Here is a 17,585-nt window from a genome sequence, read left to right as displayed (position 1 = left end):
GGCTCTGCCTCACTCTGCTCATCTGGGGTCAAAGGCAACACATATGCAACATTTCTCCTGGTTCCAAGAGTTGACCCAAGATCTGTCCACATCTGAGTTCAGATCAACATGAACTGGACTCTGGATATAGCATTAGATTGAATTTACACTCAAAGTCATGTGTACTGTATTTGAAATTAGTTTTAATGCAATACATGGTAGTTTTTCAGGTTGGATCACTCAGATATTTTAACCATAGCTCAATAAATCACTTTTGTCTATTTTAAATGTGCGCCTATATGTGAGTAGGCCCCTGTGGGTCCATAGCTCAAGTCAACAGGGCCGCTTTTTAAATAAATAATCACCGCACTCATGGCTTAGCAAGGGGGTGTGATATGTGTGGTAGGAGTAGTTCCTGGGTGATGCGTGATGCGGATGGTCCTCACTTAAATGCACAGGTGAGGAGTCGTCTGCATCCGTAATTAGTGCCAGGAGCTGCTAAGTACCACATCTGATCCACGTCCCCATAATCAATAGAAGCGCGAGGCAGCTAGAAGGGGAGAAAAGATGAAAAAACGGACAGAGGTTATGAGTGAGGAAGGCGGCAGGAAGCAGCGAGGAGAAACCCAGTGCATGTGTGAGCGGATGTATGCAAGCAGCTGGGAGAGGCGAGCCTGAGTGGGGTGTTTGGCCGGCACCCGAGGGCCGATGGTAGTGGTCGCTCCTGCTGAGCGCTTGTTGGGAGGAAGGTTGGCTCGCTGCAGTGAAGGCAGCGGGAGTCGGAGATTTGGAGTGGAATCCCCAACATGAGCATCCTGGCCGTTGGGGGAAGCCAAGTCTCGGTCTGGCAGGGGCTGAACGAAGCCAGGAATCGGGAGGCCACAACACCAGTCGAGTAGAAGAAAGTCAGCTGCATGTAGGGTGACTCCCCTGGTGCATAGCCTGGATGGGAGAAGCAGGGGAGTCACCAGTAAAAGAGGGCACCGTGCTTTGTGTTTTTAAAGAGACTGCTTCCAGCCATTGTTTTAGCCTCATTGTTTTTAAAAGATTTTTTTTCTATTGGATTTTAACCTCCACCTATCACTCGTTTTTATGGATTATTTATTTAATGACATATTTTTGAAACACTGCACTCACAGTATTTATTTGGACACTTTGTTTTTGTTTGCTGTTTTAACAAAAGCACTTTACACTTTTGCACCATCCCCATGCTTTGTTGTGCCTTACTGTCTAGCTCATCGATGACATTACCGAAGGTGTCGAGTTCAAGGGCTTCCAGAAGCAAGATGGGAGCATGGAGTAGAACCCGCATTGTCACAGCCTCACAATGCACTAGCACCCCAGGATTGATTCCTGCCTTCTCTTTATGCTACTGGCATAGTCTCTGGCCTCTGCAACCCTGAATGGATGTTACATTTCTTGAGTAGTCTGCACTCAGAATTGTACAGTATATCAGCATCCATAAAGAGAGAACCAGGAATGGCATGGCCCTGAGGGATGCTTTGTTGGCCAGCTTTCATTTCTTAGCATTACCCAAAATGAGCTCATTAAGTGCTCTTCTGGAGAAAGAGGATGATTTAAAAGATGTATTTTTTTATCTTTTGTCTAGCTTTTCCTTTTGAATTTACAGTAGTAATTTATATAAAACTGTAATATCTGGACACATTATACAATTCTGTCCATTATTTTGACCTAGAAAGGATTCCTCTCACACTGCCAAAACAAACACATTATTTAATCAAATGTTTTGAAATAAGTATGTGTATATATATATATATATATATATATATATATAGTGATAAAGGTGCTATATAGCGCCCAACCCGGCACAGACTGACACAGAGGCACGTGTAAAATCCAAACAAGACTTTTATTTTCTTCAGCTGGAGGGCACATCTTCCCTGTGAACCCCCCAGCCACAACACAGTCCCAAAAGCACCTACTATAACACACAATCCTCCATCTTGGCACCACCACTCCTCCCAGGCAACCTTGTCCTCTTCTTCCTGATTCTGGCCCCTGAGTGGTGGTTGCTGGCCCCCTTTTATCAGGCACCCAGAAGTGCTCCAGGTGGTTGATTGCTGACATCCGGCTGCACTTCCAGGCAAGGCGAAACCAGTGCCCAAAAGGGGCCAGCTGCTCCGGTTGCAGTACCCCCTGGTGGCGCCTGCGGAACCCCACAGAGCTGAACAGAACTCCAACCCCCATGAAGCCCTGGGGGAGTCCCGAGGCACCATTGCAACCCAGGGATGCTGCCATCTAGCGTTCAGGGGGAGATACTGGACTTCCCACCCTTGTCCCCCTGGCAGATGTGGTGAAGGGGTGTCCCGGCTGTATCAAGGATAGGTGTGCCAAGCTTGTGGCATCATACTCAACCAGACTTGAGGCTGTAATTGCTGCCAAAGTACTAAGCAAAGGCTGTGAATACTTATGTACATGTGATTTCTCTGTTTTTTTATTTTTAATAAATTTGCAAAAATCTCAAGTAAACTTTTTTTCACGTTGTCATTATGGGGTGTTGTGTGTAGAATTCTGAGGAAAAAAATGAATTTAATCCATTTTGGAATAAGGCTGTAACATAACAAAATGTGGAAAAAGTGATGCGCTGTGAATACTTTCCGGATGCACTGTAAATATATATATGCTCGCTCGCGCTCTCTCTCTCTCTCTCTCTCGCTCGCGCTCTCTCTCTCTCGCTCGCTCGCACTCTCTCTCTCTCATGCTCTCTCTCTCTCGCTCGTGCTCTCTCTCTCTCTCTCGCTCGCGACACATTCTGCTTGATCTAGCATTCTGAGACGGCTCACAAGTCACTAGTACTGGAGTACTGGTCTTTATTTCTAAATATGGCTCAAAACAGACTGTTTCCCTGTCACTTACAACTTTAATGGCCTTGGCATTCCTCCCCTTAAATTACTGAATTATTCAAATTTGACAATTTTTTTTAGGACGATAAGGAATAATCTTAAAAGATAACAGAAAAAATGTACGCCCTAATTTTATTTGCATTTGATTGTATTTGTTATGTAGCACTCATAAATATGAATGCTTAGGTTTTATGATTAATAGCTGATAACAGTTCCCACATGTCAGCAAACAATGCAAAGATAGTATGACTGTTTAAAGCTTTGTCCAGTGCCTGCCTACCACTGATTCACTGATTTGGTGGGTTGTGTCAATCAGTTGTACTTAACTGCCAGACTGCAGTTTGTATAACAAGACACAGAGCTGCTCGGTTTACTAAGAACCACTTAAATTACTGCACATATAGTACATTTACATAATTACTCTTTCTAGTTTTAGTAAAGATGTGCATTTTAAATTAAGCATCAAGTGCTTTAAGGTGGCCAGTAAGAATTTCCTAGACATTTAAAATGGCAAAGTCATCCTGTTGCCACAGCTTTGTAAATAGTAAATTGCCAAGTGATCATGCTTATCAAGAATAATTGCAAGGTTCATAGTACAGTTGTAACCATTAAGGCTTGGTAAACTTAGCAGGGCAAAATACCCCATTTAAAAATGTCTTTAAAGAATAATATTCCTCAGTAGAAAATATCCTCCTTCCACTTCTATTTTCAAACCTGAGTAAATTAAAAATTTCTATATAAAAGTGGGTCCTGTAACTAAGAGCAATGCTTTTTAATACAAAATTTGTACAATTATTACCTTGTTATAAGGTAATTGCTGTTGATATTTCATGTTCTATTTAAACCCAGTAACAGCACATTGCACAATAATGTGCAGTGAATACACTTAACTTGAACATTCCTAGTTTTCATCCTCTTTCTCTGTACGTTTAGCATTCATTTGCTCAGAGGTTGATGCGCTTGCTGCTTCCTGAGCAGCTCTTCTTTTCTCCACCCTCGCGGCCCTCTTCTTCTCTTCTTTCATTGGCATCTTTTCATGTTAAAACTAATTAAGTCAGTGTTTGAGTTGCAATTACTTAGTACACTTTCTTTAATTTTTCACTTAAGCTGGCACTTAAGTTTTCAATCTCCCTCAAGAATGATTTAAGATATGAAGAGGTAGGGGAAGTGACGACGAAGGTGGTACGTATGAGAACGGCTGTTGCAAGAGTTGAGTCTACAATAAAATAAAATAAAAATAAAAAGAGGAATAACCTTGGAGGGTAGACATCACGTAGTATATGTGTACCAAATTTCAGGTCAATAGGTCAAACGGTTTGCGAGCTACAGGTGATTTAAAATCCTAGACAGACAAACGAACAGCCACGGTAGCGTATTATATACTGTATAAAGATCTGTACTGGTAAGTGAAAATTAAAAGGAATATGACAATATAGGGGCCATAAATAACAGTTGGTGTGAACTGTTTATAATAAGCTACCAATTAAGACAAATACACTTTAGGTCAGGACCATTATTTTCTTTTATTTCAATAAACAATCTATGAGAGTTCAAACAATCAAATGTAAAGTAAGTGTAATGGAGGAAGTTAGCAGAATACACATACAAAAGAGCAGAACTTCTAACTCTTCCTTGTGGGCTTAAAAGGAAAGTGTAGTCACTCTATTTCTCCCTGGGGTGTTTTATTTTATGCAAAATCTTGTGTTTTTCCCCTTCCTTGTCAGGAATGAAATTCTCTGGCAAATTATTTTATAATCTATTCAAAGAGAACGTTTGGAATCGGGGAAGACTGATGGATATTGTGGTCATCATCATGCAAAAGTGCCTTTTGAGCATTGAACGGTTGATCTCTGAAACTCAGTAAAACAGGCTCAGAAGGACCACTATATATTCTTTATAGTCTTCCTTAGGGTGACATACTGTATAAGGAAGACAATGTCAACAAAAAGAAAGAAGGACTCGTCAGATACAACAATAGCACTAAGTGTTGGACACATACATTCTGGGTGTACAATATGTTTGTGCAAACATACTCTGTATTCCCAATATCAGGCTTTCTTGTCCCTTATTAATATCCTTCTACATACCTACCTTTCTGGAATACTGGCTACTGCCCTAAGTGGCTCTTTAAATGTTATAATTTATATTTTCTAGAAAGGACAATTTTCACCACCAAAACAAAAGGATAAGTTATTCAAATATCTTTTTGTTTTCAAGTTGATATAGTGTCAGGGGGATTATTTCTGAGATTGTCTTCCATGAAGAGTGTATTTCTGGGATTGTGCATCATGACAGTCAAGTAAATACAGTTTCATTTATTCTTGTCACGATATAAAAAATATTATTTAAAAGAACTTCCAGCCAAAACTTAGTATTCTTAAAATATTACTTAAACCAGAATATCCAATAAATGTTTCTCTCCCCAGTCATATAAACACCTAAAATAAACATTGCAGCCACATTTGGGGTTTCTTCTAATGCCAGAAGGCAGATTACCTTTCAAAATACATACAGGATGGATTCAATGAAACTATAGAAAAATATATACAGTATATAAATATGCATGCACATATTTTTCAACATTTAAAAATACAAAAGCAGTATTTATTAAAAGAAAACAGAAAATGGAAATATAAAAGAGCAAGGTGACTGTTAATTTAGCAGACTTAGAGTTGTTAATTATGTCAGAAAAGTGCCCTGTTTCCATTTTTCTATGCAATTTTGAGATGTACACAAAGTTATAATTTGAGCACACATTTTTGGAATATTTTATTACATTATCATTGGCATACTAATATTATATCATTTCTGCTACAGTAACCTAAAAAGTGACATAATGAGGGAGTGAGTGAGAAGTTTTATTCCGATTGGCTAAGTCATTCACTTTCTCACCTACAGCACTGTTATGAATTAGGATGTTAAAGCTTTGAACTTGTGAGTTTTATTTTGAGATGTGAACACTTTCCAGAATTCAGTTGTATTGTAAAAGTGGAATTTTATATGACATAGCTCAAAACTGAAATTAGATAAAAGTTAAGACAATTTACAATGTTAGCAAATCCTCTAGCAGAAAATTAAATATGAATTTGGGATTTTTAATATTTAGTGTGAGTTGCAGAAATGTTCTTATTTAGATGAAGTAAATATGCAATTGATGATTACATTCTGCTCTCCTAGAAGGAATGCCAAAGACAACAAGACAGTGTAATAATAAAAGTCTTGAACAGGAAAACTCACGGTTAACAGTGAACTGACATTATATACAGTAGGTGTGTTTGACTATAATGCATTAACATTAGAAAAACATTAGATAGGTGTAATACATTAAACTCATAATGCCAGCATGGTGATGACATGCCATTTTACTGATTAACACTTTTATAACATTAAAAACATTTAACATTTTAACATTAAATATGATACCACATAATTTGTGAGTCTGAGTCATATAACTTAAAAAATAAATATGTAGTTATGTGGTGAAAGATGGAGGAAAAAACTGGAAATACTGTACATCAAAAAATGTCTTGTGTTTGTGTGCATGACCCGCCAGTTAAACAATTGTAATGATGCCAGATGTTCTAAAGCTGCTCTTAACTGAAGAATGTTGCCATGAAAATGAGGGGCAACTTGTTTTTCTAGTGCAGGGTCATGTTCGGCTAGACGCCAATCTGATATTAACATATACAAGGCAGAATTCATCTGAGGATTGGAGGTCGGCCCATCAAAGTGCAACACACAATCAAATTATGGTGCCAGATGATTAAACATAGGTATAAAGGTAAATTTATGCCATATCTGATGATTTGGTATGACTATTTCTCATGTTGAAATTTAAGGTCTGACATTCTCACATCTCAAAAACAATATTAGATGTATTGTTGTTGTTTTTTGTGAAACTACAAACGTTTTTTGATTTTTGTAATTCCTGAAAACATATATTACCTTTAAAAACAATCCTTAATTTTCAATATGCCTTTTTTCCACATTCAGCTTTTTGGGGATCTAGACCCAGTTCTAATATTAAAAGGCACAAAGCAGAAGCCAACTGTAAAATATAAGTTAGTCCTTTGCAATACAATGCATATCCCCAATCACTCAATATAAAGTATTTTCAGACTCTTAGGGGGAATATGCTAAGTCTATGTAAACTCCACATAGAAGGTTTTCATTAAGAGAATTGCATCAAGAATTAATGCTAATGCTAAGAGCCTTACAACTATAAACACGAAAACACAAAACACGAAAATAAAACTTTAATTGTTATTGAAATGCTTATAGTGAGGTGAATTTGATAAACTGGAGAGACCTCATGACAAAGTTAAATCCTCTCCAGATCTAGAAAAAATGTTTTAGTGGATTTAAAAATTTATGACTGTCTATCCAAAATTCCTAAGGCAGGTTTACAAGAGACTGCCCACAGGAAAAAGACCTTACTTTTAAGACTTGGCCTGAAAATACATAATAATCTTCTTGGTCCATCTGGAGATTGTCCAAAGGAAAGATGAGCCTTGTCTTCACTGCTCAGCTCATTTACATTCTTTTCACAAGACTTGCAGCTAGTTGTAACCAGCCACAGTGCACACCCACTTGTGAAATATGACACTCCCAGCGACTCAATCATAACTTTCATAGCAGGTTTTACAACACTCTGTAAGATACTACAACAAAAATCTAATCAGTTTGATTTTCTTGTACCGAGTCATAAGATGTAAGGGTGGGCTCTTGCATCTGCCAGAGTTTACAGCAAATGAGTGCTCCGCCACAGGTACAATGTATAAAATGCCCACAGGCAACTGAAAGAAAAGAAGAAAGCAAGGGTTTTAGACTTGCACAAATGCATGTTGTATTGTGTGACTGATGTTTGTTTACTATAATGTTCCGGTACTCATGTGCTCCAACTTGATTGGCTGCTAAAATAAGGCAACAATGTATTACATTCACAGCTCAACAAAAGATTTGGAACTGCTAGTTATATAATTGGATACTCCCAGAGGCAACAATATTCACCACCTGTAGTCATCAAATTTGAATTGCTCCCTTACTAGAAGTTGTGTGAAGTCCTGTAGTCCTGTCGCTCTCATTTTTACCACGTTAAGAAAAATGCCAGTCACTCATGAATTTTGGTGCAAGATATAAAATGGATATGAATTAGAGAAAAACAATTTGTTTTGAAATAGCAGCCCACATAGGCAACTAAGGTTGGGCCGGAAGGAGTTTGCTGACAAGAGGTGAGTAAGTAACATGAAAATGAAAACAGAATTGGTCTTTTCACTTTTAAAATATCCTATTATGTTGAGGAAAGGATATTCTGTTTAAAAAAAAAAAAATTGTATTATAGGTTCTCTCAAAAGGAGATACCTGTTCTACAAAATCTACAGTTAAATTCCACCAACTACATTTATGGTATTCAATGTCGAAACTGTGGGCTTATTTACATCAAGGAAACTAAAAATTCAATAAAATATACAACACCTTATTGAAAATCAAAAAAAATCAATTGTTTTATATTCTCATTTTGAAAACACAGAACATATACCAATCATGTTTGGTATTGAACAGAACAAATACCTGGAACAAGACTTAAAAAAAAGCAGGAATGGATCCAAGAATTGAATACAGTTCATTCATGCAGTTTAAATGAAAAATAGATAGATACTATTCATAATCCTCCAAATTAATAATTAATCCTTATTTTTTTTTTTTTTTGCGCCCAAAATTTGACTACCTATCTATCTATCTATCTATCTATCTATCTATCTATCTATCTATCTATCTATCTATCTATCTATCTATCTATTGGCCCTGCGGTGGGCTGGCGCCCTGCCCGAGTTTGTTCCTGGCTTGCGTCCTTTGCTGGCTGGGATTGGCTTCAGCAGACCCCAGTGACCCTGTGTTAGGATATAGCGGGTTGGAAAATGATTGACTGACTGACTGAATAGTATTGGGCAATCTCCATGATGTAAATATTTTTTAATAAATTTAGGAATGTGGGTTTTAGTTGTTATAGACATGAACATCTAAATGGGGGGTCGGAGTGCCCAGGCCTTGCCTTTGGGCTGATATCCCCTACCCTAACTGTCTTCTGCAGTTCTAGCCCTGCCCATTATAGTTTCATTTTTATGACTTCTTGCAGCTTATAGGCTAAAAAACAGCAAGGCAAAGTGTTTGGGCTCAAGAGTTTCATCCTGCACCTAAGCAGCAAGCATGCATCCTGAAATACGCTAATACTGTCTATATAGCTATGAGAGGTTAAACCCATGAATCAGAGATTCAGCTCCCAATACCACTGGATTACTGTATAAATATTAATGATATGTTCATCCATTCTTAAAACAGTGAACTGCAGTACTTCTACAAATATACAATGGAGCTGCATATCACTGCACCAGTTTACATGCTAATGATATGTGACTCGCATTAAATTTTAAGAACAGACTGAACTTGTGTTTTATGTCAAGGGAGTGATCCATTACCATTTCATTTTGATGGCTGCAGATTATTTATTAATTTAGTTTAATCACAAATAGAACATAAATTGAATACCTATGAATACCTATATATTGGATCAGGCTGAGTGACTCTGTGTAATAAACCTTTTTTATGCTTGAATGCATTTTAAGTTCTACAGCTTGACTAAACACAATTGCAAACATGCCATGATGGTAAACACACTTTTGTTCTCCTTGTGCATTATCTAATTAAGAGCAAATACAGTGATTAATATTTGAAAACAAATGATGCCAAAGAATGAAATTCTACTATGTTGTGCATATAATTTTCAAATCTATGCATTTGCACTGTCTTTTATTGGGTAGGTTTGTACAGTATTTTGAGTATTCCTGCCAAATCAAATACTCCACCTGGAAATGGAATGTCTGAGCAGTTGTGTGCCTTCCAATACTAAATACTGATTTTTAATTGTAAAATATGACCACCTACAGTACGTCTGGTAATATTACAGTATATCTGGTAAATTGTGAATTTCCTCTTAGGATTAATAAAGTATCTATCTATCTATCATTGACAATTTAAACAATTCTGTTAAAATACCAAAAAAATTGTGCCAGCTTGTTATATTGCCTACAGCCTATAACATTTCACATAAAAATGCAAGGATGAAGAATCTCAACAACATACTCTAAAAAATAATAAAAAAACAACCACATTGGTACATCAATATTAACATGCAAGCATTCCTCAGTTTATAATGGCAGAGGACAACAAAGTTCATACAGAACGATAGAGTAATAAAGTTACAAAGAATAATGTGTATAAATCGAACAGAACCAACATGACATTTTTTGGTTGTATGACGCCTCTTTTAAATCCCGTCTTTGAAGATACAGTGAAGTTAAAAGGTATACAACACGGGACACGTTTCTAACATGGGAAAATTTCAATATATTTATATAAAAAAGTATATGCTCTAAAAAATCATTCATTCATTTTCTCATCTTAATGCACTGCAATGTTACAGGGAACCAGAGATTACTATGGTAACATTGGGTAACAAGGCAGGAACCAATGCTGGATTGGACACCATTACATTAAAGGACACACATGCACTTAGATACGCCTCTACAATGAAACTCCATCTTTGAATCATCGTATATCTAACATACGGCACACATCTTTGACATGTGGGAGGTATCCCATGCACTATAACAACTTTTTCCTGCATTTACTCAGACTTAAAAGTCTATAGCCAAAAGGCAAAAGAATATATTTAGGTTTTGTCAACAAGAACCCGTTTGTTAAGGATTGCTTAAAGCAAGGTTACTAAAATGATTTAAAAAATAACCCTCTTTTCAGTTTACGTTTTGCTCCATTTGTCTGACTAAGCTACATTTGTGTACAGCTCTTCTTTATTTCTTATAAACAAAACACATGCTATATTTCTGTACACACTGACACCTGTTACAAGACACGTTGTCTCTCGGAGTATAACATGTAAAAATGAAAGGAATAAGAGATGAAAAATGTCAACCAAAAACTGTAGTTGAGGACAGACAGGGGTCATATCTAATTTGGAAAATACACTGCTCAAAATAAACCAACTGTCAAAACCAGAATCAAAAGTTGAAAATCAAAAAAGGAGTTAAAAACACAGCACTAGTGCCTTCCTAATTAGACAGTAACTATTGCTAAAATACATGAAGAAGAGTGTGTATCCAAGTATTGGATAGCAAGTATTGTGACAGCTGCCAATGTATAGTGTCACTTCCAGTGACAACGGCAACATGACAGGCATGGCCATGTGACATTACACAGAATGTTGAGTCAACAAAAACAACAAGACGTTAACAAAAATAAACTTTTTCAAAATACTTGAAATAAAAATCAGATTGCAAAAACGTAAATAGATGTAAAAAAATCACAAAATGAGTCAAAATATATGCATAAAATGAACATAATATAACAACACCCTTATTGTAGGGGAAAAATGATAAAGGTTATTTTATTTCTATTCGGAAAATATAAAGAATTGCGAACTCATTTTTATTATTATACTAAACACATATAGTAATACACATTATGTGTTACTGCAAGTATGTCTTCCAATAATTAAAGCAAGTCTTTGGGCCGTGTCACTGCATTCTTCTAAACCTATCATAATGAGATGCCAAGGGACACCCATTTCCACTGTTAGTCTAAGCAATATATCTGTTTTGGGTCGGTAATGAAAGAAAATCTTCTCTGGGTGGACCCACTGGCTTAGAGCCACAGCAGTCTGGAAATGAAGCTGCACCCACCCATCCACCAAATTTTCCTAACCCCTTTTACTACTATAGAGTCACAGTGCATGGTGTAGGAACCAGTTCTTGAGGTGACGAACGTCAGTTAGAGAGAGAAAATAATATTATAAATTGAATGTATGATTGTTATTAACTGCTACTAAAAACTTTGACTCAATTCTGGTCTTGTTTCTTCCTGTTTTGTGAGAATGAGATTCCCATCTTTTGTGCTAATGGTTGCCACAAATCAGGTGCTTTGTTTTGCCCTCCCTAGTCAGACAGTGTTTGAAAAAGATTGTTAGACAGACAGAAATTGCCTTAGGTGACTAACTCTTCCAAAGTTTAAAAGGCACAAATAAAAATGCATTCAACATTTTACCTTATTAGGCATTTGTATGATTCCAGGGTAATAGTCATCTTTCAAAATAACTATGCACTTATGCTAAACTTCATCATTGGTTTTCTAAAAATTACTTTATAAATCTTACTTCAGTATTACATAAAGTTCTTCGGCAGATGACAGTTAGAAAGCTGTCAATTGAAATGTACACACTAAGCACCAACACCACATACTTTTCACACTAAATTAATAATTGTGTTTTTAATGGGTCTAAAACTAATGAAGAATTGAAGAATGATCCACTAGTGCTTAACACCAGTGGGCCACTGCAATTTGTCCTGGGAGCTGTAATCTCAGGCAAACTGCTTATTATGTGCTTTACAAGTTCCTGATCTACTGTGACTGAGAATATAGATTACCTCACAACAGTTAATGGACTTTCAGTTTTTCATGAAACAGGAAATTATTTTTAAGTGGTGCACTTACATTCTTCAATTAAGCTTAAGACGTTTTGGTCCTACGTTGGTCAAACAGCCTTTGCCAACAGAGAATTGTTTCTTACTACAGATGACTTAATGCAAATGGAATCACATCCTAACACCTACTGACAACATTATCAGACAAACAGCTTTTGTGGACAGGGGTTATGTTACAGTTATCATAGCTTGACAAATATTTGTGTGGCCCAAACTGGATGTAACCTTAGAGCATCAACAGGTGCAAATCCCAACAGCTATAGTTTGACCATTGCCAAGGTGAAACCTCAATTGGAAATGCCCAGGGAAAGCTCTTGAAGTTTGAAAAATATAACATAAACCCACTATATTTAATTCAGGATCAGGGGGTCTGTCCTGGCAGTATGTGGAATAAAGTTGAAAACAACAGGGCACAAGTCTGTTTTATAGCCCAACCATGCACATACCCACACTCAAATAGGACCAATCTGAAATTGGCATTTAACATTACCCGCATAACTTTGACGATGTAGAAAAAAAAACAAAGTACAAAGAGAAAAAAAAACCCGCAGGCATGGAGAAAATGAATAAAAAACACAGAAGAGTACAGGATTCAAACCCAGCAAACTGGATCAATGAGGCTGGGGAATTACCAACAAACATAATACTACCTAGCAGGAAGAATGTGTTGACATTAAAACACTGAATTATTATAGAAAATACAGTACTGTATTTATTTTCCTGCCATTCAGTAGGTTGGAGATAAAGAATCACTGAGATGAGGGTAAAATTAATGTCTTAGTGACAGTACAGTAGTTCAGTACCAACTATATGCAATGGATACAAACACAGACAGTGACTACAACATCATGCATTTAAGGCAACACCAGATGATGTATACAAAACACATTTTTTATGTATACTGTTTCCAAAATATTGCAATACGTACTCAATTGATGTTTACTTCAATTTGTAACATTTCATTGCACTACATTAGTAATAGTGTTTTTTTCATTAGTTTAAAAGAACTTTTTACCGCATTTAAACTTCTTTACTTTTTATTAGTTATGGAACGTTACTCTTACCTGTTAGAAAAGATTGCACTACTTGAAGTATTTGCATTTACTGACTAAAATCTCTATTTGTTTTCATCAATGTTAATATTTTAATGCAAACAGAATTGCAAATTATTTAAGTAAATGTTTTATTGAGTTATATTACATACCTTATCATGTATCGAAAATGGTATTGAATTTATATGTAGTAGTAGTGGGTGTTGTATAGCATCAAACACCAGACACAACAGCACCAAGAGAGTCCTGGGCTCAAATAAAGTAATTTTATTGATGAAAATACCTTTTTACAGGATTATGTTACAGCTATTACTATATACAGGTATATGAGGGGGCACCAAAAAATTCATGGAATTAAAAAAAAAATTTTATTATAAAACAACAGAAATTCCATTTTAGTCACTATCAAAATACTTCCCTTGAGATGCAACAGACTTATCTCAAGTGCTTATTCCATTTCTGGAAACTCTTGCTGTATTCATGTTTTGTTTCCATGTCTAGAACCTCTGACAATTTTTTCCTTATTTTCTAACATGGTAGTAAATCATTTTCCCTTCAGTCTCAATTTTATTTCAGTAAAAAATGTTAATGGAGGTGAGATCTGGCAAATTTAGGGGGCACAAATCAATAATGACATTATTTTTGGTTAAAAACTCACTCACAAAACAATGTATGTGCAGGTGCATTTTATGGTGCAAAATGCAGTTTTGTGTGAGCCACTATTCCAGATATTTCATTACTGAAGCTTTCCCGCAGACCCCTCGGCAGTTCATTGTAATGTTGCTGATTAATAGCCTATTCACACGGAAAAACTCTTTATTAACAAAACCATAAATTTGCAAAAATGCAATCATCATTGTTTTCATATTTGATTTGACCCAATGTGCTTTCTTTGACTTCGAAAAAAAATCACATGCCCTTGAAGAACTCAGCACAATGCCACTCAGAGAGCTGATTAACAGGGTGAGGGCACAAAGATAACTAGCAGCATCGTCGACAACTACACCCTACTCTCAAGTAATGAACTGGGAATTTTTGGGTCCCTCCTTGCATGTATCTCTTCTCTATATTGTAGTATCATATTTGCCTTGCCCTTTTAGATCATGTGTGGTCAGCTTTGGCACTCTGTTCACCACATGAACTAAAGGAGAACTTTGTGCAGTTATGCTCATTGATTACTGGGATTCTGAAGGACTAATTCTTGAGCATTAGGACAACTGTCATAAGGTTCTGTGCACTTACAAGAATATGTCTTTGTCATGTTGCTGCCCAGACCTTTGAAACACTTCAGCAGCTACACAATGAGATAGAAAATACAACATGCAGCCCTGATCTTGCTTCATCAAACTACTATTTGTTCTAACTCTCAAAGAATCTTTAAGAAGTGGTCATTTTGCCAGTAGCCATAAACCTAAATAAATGGTGAGTACTGTTCATGGCTTAAGATTCACTGGAAACACTTTTTTGTGAAGGTAAAGAAAAGCTTATGTGATGCTTGACTAATCTTTTGAAAAGAAAATCGACTGCTGTGTAATATCATGCACTTACGACCTCTGTACTTCTGTTGTGTTATTTTAGTCATATGGAACCTAGACTCTAGAGGTGTATTCACTGAAACTCTAGCCTCGGTATATGAGGGAGCCAAGAAAACCCAGAGTTGATGACAGTATGTGGTGGATCATGGCTTATTTCATTGTATCCTATCAATATCCTATCAAGTAGAAGGTGTGGCTTTCTTATTTGCTTGATGTGAAAAGAGGAAGGCCTGTAGAACTGTATGTAAACTCTCCTATGTTCTCACAGAGAAGGGGGGCCCAGAAACATTTTTCAGTTTGTGGTTACAGAGAAAACCACAGGTTGCATGTAAGTGCCGTGACTTAGTAACTCTCAGGACTTCATGGGCAAGTATATGACCCCAGGAGGAATCTTGGGAAGGAGTATGAATGATCAGTGATCTGTTTAGTGCTACTGCTTCACAGCGAAAGGTTCTTCATCTAGGCCTATGCCATAGGCTTTATCGAAGTTTCACATTTTCCTCAACTGTGTCATACTTCCCCAGCATCCCAGAAACCTGGAGTTTACATTGGGTTGGCTGTTGACTGTAAATTATCCTAGTGTAATTGAGCATGGCTGGGTGTATGATTGTGGTTACTAATGAACTGGAATTCCCCTCAAGTCTGGTTCTTGCTTTGCACTAATTCCACCAGGACAGGCAATAGAAACAAATAGGGTTCATAGATGGATGTATGTATGTTTATTAACAGAAATTTAATAAATCCAGTGTGCAAAGTGGTCACTCATTCTTTGGCACCCATGACAGCAAGTAAGCATTTCTTTTAGTTACCAGTGCATTTCTCACATTTGCTTTGAGGAATGCTCTCCTTTTCTTCCTTACAAAACTCTTTCAAGTGCTCCAAATTTTTTGGATGTCAAGCATGATCAGTCTGCTTTAAGCATTACTAAAATATTTATTTATTTTTGGGTTGACATTTTTTTTAACATAAAAATTTCATTCTCTTAATGTAGATCAATGTCACATTGAGGGTCAATTTTCATCACACCTTAAACTGTCTGACAGAAGGTCTAACATCTTCTTTTAGACTGTGCAGTTGTGACCATAAATATATAATTCCCATGACGGCAGTTACTCATGTCCATTGGCAAGATTTCCCCAAACAGTTTGTATTTTGTTGGACTCAAAGGGATCAATATTAGTTTAATTACTTGAAAAGACAAAAATCCAAAAATCTATAGGATTGTCCAGATGGTCTTAATAGAAGGTTTTTGAGGGTGAATGTTTTCTGCTTGCAACTATTCATCTCTTGTGTCATTCTCGCGGTACAAACTTGAAGTTCATGTGTATCATCTCAGATGTGGTTCTTGCTTTCTTTAAGTAATCCTGTGTGGGGTGAGTATTCTTGTTTCCCTGTGGAAAATTTTAAAGAATGTCCATATACTGTACAATTTATGGATAATAATTTCTTGTTATTTTCTTCATTTAAATAATATTTAATTTACCAATGAATACAGACTTTCAAAATGTTTGTCTAAAGTTGTCCATGTTTATAAGCACTTCAAATACTCTTTAGGACTTTCCTAAGGCAGTTGTGTTTGAGTTCTGTGGATGAAGGTTTTTGTTCCAATCAGTTTCTCAGTTAATGTATCATTTTTCCTCCTATTGATCTCACTGTTTAATTAGCTGCTTTTGTTCCCCTGTTATTTTGTATTTAGAAAAGAAGTAGTAGTATAAAATGTACATTCATGAGTAATTTATAAACTCTTTTTTGCCATTTTTCTATTAATTCACTTCTCTGTGGACTCAATTGTGTCCAAATAGTGACAATTAACAATGAATAAGGTAGATACCATGGCAAAGGACATAGATGCTATAGCTACTTCCATGTTAGACCCGCTATTATTGTCACTAGTATGTAAAGGTTTGAATAATCAGAATAACAAGAAAAGCACAATAAAAAGTCATAATGATGAGGATGAAAGTCTTAAAAAAACTAAATTAACACATAATGTACATTTTCTCCATGTAATATATAAAAATGTTTGCTGCATTCCAATAAAATTTAACCAAGAGCGGTGTTTGGGGATGGCAAGTGGGGTGACCGCCCCAGGCTCCACGCCTAAGGGGGGTCCTGCTTTTGAGGTCCGCATGTCCCGCTCGAGCAGATTTGTCAAGTTATATTCTCCAGTTGTATTTTGATAAAGTATGCGTATTATCTTGCAAAAATTTAGCTGAATACTGTAATGAGAAAATCCGGTGTATGTTAACATTATTTTTATTACATTCGCACACAAGTTTATACAGTCCACACATACCGGTAACAGCGTTTGACGTAACGGGCCCCACGTGGGGTTGGTCAGCCCTAGACCTCACACACCCCCTAAGGCCGACACTGAATTTAACAAACTAATTTTTGAACCTTCTGGAGTCACTAGGATGTGGCTCCCGAAAATGATGAATCTTAGTGATTAATGAACAACTTTAAAAGGCGCTTACTGAATGTAATGGCTACATTTTCATGCATTTCCCAAAACCCTGCTTAGTGTTTGTTAATATTTACCACATGAAGTGCAAGTGCAGTAAGGAAATGAAACATATTAATGTTTGTTGTGGTACATTC

At 36.5% G+C, this 17,585-nt stretch overlaps 1 protein-coding gene across 1 annotated transcript in view; it reads right to left on the bottom strand.

Moving 5' to 3' along the window:
• Positions 1 to 17,585, bottom strand: part of kcnb2b (potassium voltage-gated channel subfamily B member 2b) — a 222,967-nt gene that overhangs the window by 97,833 nt on the left and 107,549 nt on the right.

The sequence above is a fragment of the Erpetoichthys calabaricus genome, chromosome 6 (assembly GCF_900747795.2).
Source record: "Erpetoichthys calabaricus chromosome 6, fErpCal1.3, whole genome shotgun sequence".
NCBI lineage: Eukaryota > Metazoa > Chordata > Cladistia > Polypteriformes > Polypteridae > Erpetoichthys > Erpetoichthys calabaricus.
The sequence above is the reverse complement of the archived record's forward strand: the minus strand, read 5'-3'. Positions and strand labels throughout refer to the sequence as shown.